Genomic DNA, 7,722 nt, shown 5'->3' with positions numbered 1-7,722 from the left:
TCTTCCCACACTCCTCACACTCGTAGGGATGCTCCCGAGTGTGGATCCTCTGGTGATGGATCAGGCTGGACCTCCATCTGAAGCTCATCCCACACTCTGAGCACTTGTGGGGCTTCTCCCCATTACAAGGCTGCTCATGGACCATGAGGTTTGAGCTCTGGCTCCATCTCTGGCCGCCTGCCCAGCCCAGGCTGGGTCTTTCCTCTTCAGATTCCGGTGATCTGCTTTTGCAGCCCCTCCTGGTGCAGGATCGCCGCGGTTTTTTCTTCCCCTTTGGATTCCTGCACCGTGGAGCCGCTGCAAACGGCCTCTTCCATGAGGTTCTGCCGCAGGGATTTGTCCTCCCTGGTCTCCGTGCTCAGCTCCTTGTCTGGGCGAGGAAGGAGAGGTTGGGATTTGCCTCCGTGCTAGGGGGAAGGGGAAGGAGATCTCCCCAGTGTATCCCCGGCAGGACAGCGTTGGCAGCTGGGGTTATCCTGAAGACAGGGCCATGCTGGGCTGGGAGATGGAGCAGGACAGAGGGGGGAAAGGGGCACTGACTTCCTCCTCACCTGCTTGGGGCTCCTGGACCATCTTCCTCTTTCTCACAGCCTCCTCCACCTCCATCAGGCCAAGGGTTGGGAATGGGAAATCCTGGTTTGGAGAAAACATGTGATGAGAGTGTTGTCTTGGAGGTTCCTCCTGCCCAAGTCCATCTCTAGAAGTCCCCGGGCATCCGAGGTCCATGAAAACCTCCCAAACACCAACACTCAGCCCAGAAAATGCCTCCCAGGAATTCCTGGGAAAGGTCCCTCCCCTTTGGTGTTCAAGAGGTCCCCGTCCCAGCTGCTGGGGGTCACGCTCCTATTGGGGGTCCCCCATCTACTCGGTGCCCGCCCTCCCCAGGCTGCTGGGAGTCACAGGAATCTGAAAAGCTCTCCTCTCTTCCCTCTCCCCATTTAGGGATGCTGTGGGATTTTGGGATCCCAGGGTCCCTTGTCCCCTTATTCTCTGCTTTGGGGTGCTGGGGGTCCAAGGAGTCCCCCCTGCCCCTCTCCAGGCTGTTGAGGGTCCTGCCAGTAGTGGTGCTCCCCCCTCTTTGGGCTCCCCACTTTGGGGTCCTGGGGGACACAGGGCTCTGCTCCTCCAGGCTGCCTCTTCTGGCAGTCGCCACTGGGACCCCCAGTGTCTCCCCAAGGGGCATTTTCTGCTCAGCTTTTCAGTCCTGCATTCTCCAAACATTCCCCCTCCCCAAAAAAAAATAAAACTAATGATACTGAGAGGCACAGGGACTCTTCTAAAGGTGACTGGGATAAAACTGGGGACAAGTGAACCAACCTGAGTGTCCTGGGTTGATGTTATGACTAGCTCCTCTCCCTGCCCCCGCCATGGAGCTGCCGGCGGCCCCTCCCCCGGGCTGCTTAGCTCGGCTGCTGCTTCTGCTGGCCCCCGGCTCGCTTCTTGCTGCCCCCAGCTTGCTACCCTGCTGGCTACCATGGCTGCCCCCTCCCTCTCTCCCTTCTTCTCCTCATCCCGAAGATTTGCACTGGCTCCAGAGGAGACGGATCTGAACCTCAGAGACTGCCTCTGGAAGTCTGCCAAAGAAGCTCTGCCGCCCTTCCCAGCGAAGATCAACCGAGTTCGTCCCTCTCTCTCTCAGTGAAATTTTTTTTGGTCATCTGGGTCTGTGCTGGGAAGTGTTTCTCTTGTGTTTTTGTTAATAAATAAGTTTTTTCCACTTTCCCCTGAAGAAAATTCTTTCCGAGCCCAGTGAAGGAAGGAATTGGGGTGGGGGGGGCGGGGGCGGGGGGCGGTCCTTTGGAGGTCTTTCCCCAAATTTGTCCTAAACTCGGACACTGAGGTATCTTTGAGTGCCTGAAAATGGCTATAAAATTGTTCAGGGCAACTGGGATATACTGGTAGTGTCTGAGACCATATGGGTGGTGACTGGGACCTAACTGGGAGTGACTGGGACTGTGGTAGCAGCAGTTGGGAGAACTGGGAACATGCTAGACCGAAGTTGTGTTGGACAACCTATCCATTTAAAAATTTTTCTATAAGTTTAATCAAGGGGTTTTGTTTGCCTTTGCCCTAAAACACTTTTCATTTTCTTTCAAAGGCAAAGATTTTGGTATCTTCAGTAGAGGCTCCAGGCCTGCAGTTGTATACAGGACTTAAGACATAACTGAGTTATAGTAAGAATATTGCTGACATTTCTTAGATAGAACACAATTGAGTGTTTGCATCCTGTTATACGTAACCTGGTGAGCTCAGAAACCAGGATTCTAATAGGTTCAAGAATAGTGGTCTGAGCTTGCATCTTAGCTTCTGGGGAAAACCCTATATAACAGTATGTATTCGGAGAGTTGTTGCTTTTAGCTACTCAGCTTCTGGCCACTTGCTTTAGCCATTCTGGCTTCTAGCCATTTGCTTATTGCTGCTGCTTTTGCCATTGCTTGCCATTGCTTTTGCTACTGCCTGTTGAGACTAATGTGCTTTGTAATAAGAGGTGCTTTGTAATAAATAACCATTTTAACTATTAGCTGCTTTGCTTATTTTAGGATTACCCAATGAACTAGGAGCCTAAGAGCTCCAGAGATAGGTGCCTGTAGAGCATCTGGAAGTCTGGTGCCTCTAGAGCACCTGGGGGTCAGAAAGAACCCCCAGCAGCAGTTTCCACAAGTGGGAGCTACTACTCTATACTGGGGGCCACTGGGCATGACTGGAACCATGCTGAGAGGTACTGGGATCATCTATGGAGGGACTGGGACTGTGCTAGAGGCAATTGGGGGTAGCTGGGATCACACTGGGAGGAACTGGAACCATGCTCAGAAGGACTGGGATCATACTGGATCATACTGGCAGCAACTTGAACTGCATTGAGGGTGATTGGGAGAGGCTGTGAGCAACTGGGAACAGTCTGGAAGCAGCTGAGGACAACTGGGAGTGACTGGGAACATGCTGGCGGCAACTGGGATGCTCTGGGAGACTGAAACCACAATGAGGGGAAACGGGAGCAACTGGAACCACATGGGATGATAATGGGAACAGCTGTGCCCATGACAGAGTCATACTGGGATCCTACTGGAACTAGCTGGGATCATACTGGGAGTGACTGGAATAATACTGGGAATATCTGAGAATGACTGGGATCATACTGCAATCAGACTGGGAATGATGGAGAAGGGCTGGTTACATCTGGAACCATACTGGGAGTGACTGGAATAGTACTGGGAATATCTGAGAATGACTGGGATCATACTGCAATCAGACTGGGAATGATGGAGAAGGGCTGGTCACATCTAGAGCCATACTGGGATTGACTGGGATTCACTCTGGGCATGATTAGAAGAATAATGGGAGAATCTGGGAGTGACTGGGGTCACACTGGAAATGACTGGAACCATACTGGGGGTGACTATAGGTCCTACTGGGATCATCCTTGGAGCCATTGGAATTACAGAGGGTGGGAATGGAACCTGACTGGGGGTTACTGGGAGCTACTGGGCCAATGTTGGGAGGAAAATGTGGACACATTGGGAGCAAGTGGGATCAACTGCAAGGTACTGGAACCATGCTGGGGGGACTGAGGCCAGAACAGAGATCATACTGGGAACAACTGGGAGTATGGGACACTGACAGAAACTGGGATCAGGCTGGAGACAACTGGGAATAACAGGGAAAGACTGGCATCATTCTGAGGTAACTGGAACTTTACTGGAGCAACAGGGATATAATGAGAGTGTCTGTAATCACACTGGGGGGACTGGAACCACTCTGTGGGCAACTGGGAGATAGCAGGACAATGTTGAGAGAGGCTGGGGCCATTCTAGGGATCATCTTGGTAGGAACTGGGAACAACTGGAACTGTTCTGGCAGCAACTCTGATCATCCTGGGATCACAGGGAGAGCAGCTGGGTCCATGCTGGGTGAGACTGGGATCACACTGAGCGTGACTGGAATCATACTGGGATGGACTGGGAATGGCTGTCAACAACTGGAATCAGGCTGAAAGCAACTGGGAAGGAATGAGAGTGACTAAGAGCATGCTGGGGGTGACTGGGATATACTGGGAGTGACAGGGATTATACTGGAGGCTACTGGGGTCATGCTGGCATTGACAGGGAGCAACTGGGGTCACACTGGGGACCACTGGAATCAGGCTGTGAGTGACTAAAATCAGCTTGCAAGTGACTGGGATCATAATGGGATCATACTGAGAGTTGGATTAGAGTGTGTGTGATTGGAGCCCAACTGGGGGTCCTTGGGAGCTATAGGGTCCATGCTGGGAAACAAATGCCCACACACTGGGAGGAACTGGGAGGAACTGAGATAAAACTGGGGGCAAGTGAACCACACTGAGGTAACTGGGAGTGCCTAGAAATGACTATGAGATGGTTCAGGGCAACTGGGATATACTGGGAGTATCTGAGACCATAGGGGTGGTGACTGAGACCTAAGTGGGAGCAAGTGGAAATGTGCTGGGGGGAAAACTGGGACCATGCTGGGGCAACTGGGGGAGAGTCTGAGTCAGTGGCGCTGTGCTGGCAAAGACTGGATTCATACTGGGATAGTACTGGGAGTGACTGGGACTGTGCTAGGAGAACTGGGAACATACTGGACCAAAGTGGTGTTGGAAAACATATCCGTTTAAAATTTTTTCTATAAGTTTAATCAAGGGGTTTTCTTTGCCTTTGCCCTAAATGTAATTTTCTTTCCAGGGCATTGCTGCATAAGGAGGGGCCAGATGAACTCAACACATCAACACACTGGAAGCAGCTGGAATGCTCAAGGGCCATCAGTGGCCACCAAGGAACATCCACCCCAGACTCTGCCTCTGGCACAGCTGCAGACATCTCTGAAAGGACTAATAAGAAAATGAGGGATGGAAGATCTAATTAACATCAGAAAGGAACAAATCCGGATCCAAAAGGAGACCAAATACTAGGAATTGAGTGTTTGCAAGTTGAGACCAATGAACACTGACCCAATTAATTTCTATGAGTACTGACTGGATAAAAGATCACAAAAATCTCCTAAAAATGAGAGTCATGGAATGATTCTCTCTGTACACATGGGTTATGTGTGGATGAGATGATTTCTGTGGTACATCCTGGCCACAACATCCTCCCCAGATAATAAAGTTATGCCATGACTCTCTAAAATTGTTGTTGGGTGCTTTGGTTTCTTTCTCTCATTTTCGGTGACCGTGGGAGGAACTGAGAGCAACTGGGACCGTGCTGGGGGCAAATTCCATCATAATGGGGAATGCCTGGGAGTGACAGGGCTCATCCTGGGAGTGCCGAGAAAACTGGAAGCACACGCGTGGAGCAACTGGGCTCACGCTGGGAGCAGCCACTGGCGGCACCGGGAGCCCCGAACCCCTTTCCCGGCCGTGCCGCCCCTCCAGCCCCAGCAACCCCCACCAGGGTCCCGGCAATGCCAGGGGTCCCCCCCTCTCAGGCTCCCCGCTTTGCCCTTCTGGGGCTCTCCTCTCTCTGTGCTCCCGCTCAGGGAAGCCGCGCCTCTCCCGGGGCTCTCCCAAACCGCTGTCCCGCCACCGATCCCGCTGCTCCCGTGCGCTCCCCACGGGGCCCCGGCAGAGCTCGCAGGGCCCGGCCCGGGAAGCCCAACCCCCACCGAGGGGGGACTCGCATCCCCCCGCCCCCGCCGGGGCTCTGCCCACACCCACCAGCACCCCCAAAAACACCTCCCGGGGACCCCCCGATGTCCCCCCGAGGGGCATCTGCGCCCCTAGAGCCCGGCAAGATCCAAACATCCCCCCGAAAACCTCCAAACCCAGGGACCCCACCCGGGATATTGGGGGCGAGCTCCCCTCCTTGGGCACCTGCGGGATGGGGGGCGATGGTCCCGGGGGGGCTACGAGTTCAGGCAGCTCTGGGCTCGCGCTCAAATTGCTCCTTGTCTCCTCCTGCTTCTGCTGCCGCTGCGCCTCTTCCTCCCTCCCTCCTCCTCCTCCTCCCCCGTTCCAAACCCCGAACTGGGAGGGGATGGGTCAAGGGAAAGACGGGAACTGTGAGGGGAAAGGGGCGGGGTCAAGGGAAGGGCAGGAACTGTGAGAGGAAAGGGGCGGGGCCAAAGCACCGAGCAGTCCTAAAAGGATCTGGTTTGGCCTCAAATCACCAATAAAGGGCCTCAAATGCACACATTCACACAAAGGGGTCTAAAATCATGCAAATGGCCCTAACATCATCTAACAGGTCCTAAAATTGGTCTGAGAATTGATCAGGTTTAGCTTAGAAACAAAGATCCATAAATCCACCCTGTATCCTCACATGGTTTGGCATAAAATCAGCCAAATGGGCTTAAACTCTAACCAAAGGGTCTAAAATTTTCAAAACTGATTAAAAACCAACACAACTGGCCCAAAATCACCCTTCAATCTCCCCGATGGCCGGAAAATCAACCCTGGAAGTGCCCATTTTTTCCTAAAATCACCCAAATGGACTTAGACATACCCAAACTGGCCTGAAACCCCCCAAGGGAGCCAAAATCACTCTAAAATCAGAGCCCTGGGTCTCATAGGGTTCATGCCAGCTGTTCACTTCTTAATTTCAGCACCCAAAATCCCTCACCCTCCCCCCAAATTCCCACTTTTGGACACTGAATTCCCAAATATTCCCTTATGACATTCTACAAATTTCCTCTAGAGAAACTAAACTTCCCATGTTTGACCAGTTTTTTTATAGAGATACCAAAAATCCCAAAAATCCTCTATGGGATCCTTCAAAATTTCATTTGAGGACCCCAACATTGCAAAAATTCTAATAGAAACTTTAAAATTCCCATGTTTGGATACAAAGTTAAAAAAATAAACTTCCTGTTGCAGACCCCATAATTCTCAAAATTCTCAATATAGGCCCCGAAATTCCCTACAAACACAGCAAAATTCCCTTTACTTACCCCATAATTTCCTTATGAGAATAGCAAAATTCCCATGAGACCCCCCCAAATTCCCTTTAAGGACCATTCCCAAAAATTTTCTATAGGAACCACAAAATTCCTTAGAGGGATTCCAAGATTTCCCTGGGGAGAGCCCAAATTTCCCAGAAATACCATTTAAGAACCTGAAAATTCTCCTTTAGTGACCCTGAGTTCCCCCTGGCTGTTGCAGTGCTGAATGGGGTTTGGAGCCCGCTGGACATGTCTGTGTGTGTGTGTGTGCCCCAGCCAATAAACCATATTGAGCTGCTGTGTTTTGCTGGTCACTTATTGCTGCACATTTTGCTGTTAGTTCTCACATCCCTTTCACACACTCGCTGTCTTTGTGTATTTCTCAGTTTAGATCAGTGTTTACAGCAGGTGCACAGCATGAGAAAGGTTCGGGAGTTTTTCCATAACTTGTTTGAAACCCCCCAAGGACGCTGGAACATCAACTGTGCTAAATCGGGAGAGAAGACGTTGAAAACATCAAATACCAAGATTAGAAGATTCAAGATTGCAGGGGACAGTGAAGATTGTGAAGACCACCAATGACAGACTTTTGGGGGGTTGAAGGGGTGGATTCATATTCTAAAATTACTAATTGTAAAGTGTGTTCCCATGTGGGTGATGGTTCTAGAAATGTATAATTGGGGTCAATTGTAAACAATAAATTGGCTTCTGCAAAAATCACATTGATTTGCTGTTCAGAAGTTCAGTTTCTTCCTGCATTTGGTGACCTTGGCGATGTGGTAAACTGTACACATGGTGCATGAAGCGAGCCGAAACTTTTTAGACTTA

At 51.1% G+C, this 7,722-nt stretch overlaps 1 long non-coding RNA gene across 1 annotated transcript; it reads right to left on the bottom strand.

The window, feature by feature from the left end:
- Nucleotides 1–267: 267 nt before the first annotated feature.
- LOC306815184 lies at nt 268–6,230 on the bottom strand. The gene is made up of 3 exons (XR_013777340.1): nt 5,828–6,230; nt 552–633; nt 268–370 (listed from the first exon to the last, which is right to left on the bottom strand). It is a non-coding gene; the product is annotated as an uncharacterized lncRNA (long non-coding RNA).
- Between the last annotated feature and the right edge of the window lie 1,492 nt (nt 6,231–7,722).

This window comes from Erithacus rubecula (assembly GCF_903797595.1).
Source record: "Erithacus rubecula genome assembly, contig: scaffold_105_arrow_ctg1, whole genome shotgun sequence".
NCBI classification, from domain to species: domain Eukaryota; kingdom Metazoa; phylum Chordata; class Aves; order Passeriformes; family Muscicapidae; genus Erithacus; species Erithacus rubecula.
Note: the sequence above shows the minus strand (reverse complement) of the source record. Positions and strands in the feature narration are given on the sequence as shown.